The 1,377-nt window shown below is 43.4% G+C and overlaps 1 long non-coding RNA gene across 1 annotated transcript; it reads right to left on the bottom strand.

Annotated features, from left to right (window-relative positions):
- Positions 1–570: 570 nt before the first annotated feature.
- Positions 571–1,370, bottom strand: LOC104959029 (uncharacterized). Its single transcript, XR_799816.1, has 2 exons — positions 883–1,370; positions 571–770 (listed from the first exon to the last, which is right to left on the bottom strand). It is a non-coding gene; the product is annotated as an uncharacterized lncRNA (long non-coding RNA).
- Between the last annotated feature and the right edge of the window lie 7 nt (positions 1,371–1,377).

Here is a 1,377-nt window from a genome sequence, read left to right as displayed (position 1 = left end):
TGTCATTTTCTGGTTGCTAACACATAAACACTGATGTCCAGCTGTAACGGTGGTGGACTCATCAGCACAGAGTGGGCGAGCTGACCAATCAGAGCACAGTGGGCTCATGGGAGGGGGGGCAGGAGCTCCAACAAGCCGTTTAGGACAGAGAGTGAATACACATACTTTACAGAGATGCTGTATGAGAAACCAATGTGAGTTTGGAACATTGAACAATGTGAATCTATTCTAGTAGACCTCAACGATGGAACTATGATCAGTAGAGATGGCCATGACACGGGACCTTTAATGTAAACCTATATTGTAAAAAAAAAAAAAGTGTTGATCATCTTTTCAGAATGTTTCTTCCTAAATCTGAGGGAAAAAAAACGTTGTTTCAGATTTCTTTTTCAGACTTAAACAAAATGTCAGACATTTTTTTCCAAGTCATTTTTTTCTTCTGAAGGTTTCTGAGAATCGAGCAAAAATCAAAATGACCGCTAAAGTAGACAACAGTTTTTAATAGAATATGATCATGCTTTTAAAGATATCTCTATATATGAGCCTCTCAGCCAATCAGCAGTCAGAACACATGTTGTATAAATCTTTATTGTTTGTTAACAGGAAGGAAACTGAGCTGCAAACATGATCAAATACAAGAGAGAACAGTGTGTTCATACAAAAACTCCTACTACCCAACATCAACTGAATATTTCAAAATAAAAGAATTCACAGAAACTCGAGGTCGTCGTCGTCGTCAGTCCCGGCCGCGACTCCCGGCGCTCGAGGGACTGCAGAGAGGGAGGGTTTCATGAGCAATCAAACATTACTGAGTGTGTGTGTGAGTGAGAGTGTGTGTGAGTGAGTGTGTGTGAGTGTGTGTGTGTCTGAGCCAGGACTCACCTCCTGGCTGGAGATCCAGAGCGGCCCATGGATCCGGACCTGCAGACACAGAGGTCACATTTATTGTGAAGGAGACAAGAAACCACTAAACTGACATCTGAGTCTCTTATTGTGAAAGTCTCCCCTCAGTGATCAGGGCTCTTATTGTGAAAGTCTCCTCTCAGTGATCAGGGCTCTTATTGTGAAAGTCTCCTCTCAGTGATCAGGGCTCTTATTGTGAAAGTCTCCCCTCAGTGATCAGGGCTCTTATTGTGAAAGTCTCCCCTCAGTGATCAGGGCTCTTATTGTGAAAGTCTCCCCTCAGTGATCAGGGCTCTTATTGTGAAAGTCTCCTCTCAGTGATCAGGGCTCTTATTGTGAAAGTCTCCTCTCAGTGATCAGGGCTCTTATTGTGAAAGTCTCCCCTCAGTGATCAGGGCTCTTATTGTGAAAGTCTCCCCTCAGTGATCAGGGCTCTTATTGTGAAAGTCTCCTCTCAGTGATCAGGGCTCTTAT

Source organism: Notothenia coriiceps, unplaced genomic scaffold, assembly GCF_000735185.1.
Source record: "Notothenia coriiceps isolate Sejong01 unplaced genomic scaffold, NC01 NC01_scaffold00029733, whole genome shotgun sequence".
Classification (NCBI taxonomy): domain Eukaryota; kingdom Metazoa; phylum Chordata; class Actinopteri; order Perciformes; family Nototheniidae; genus Notothenia; species Notothenia coriiceps.
This window is presented reverse-complemented; position numbering and strand designations above follow the sequence as displayed.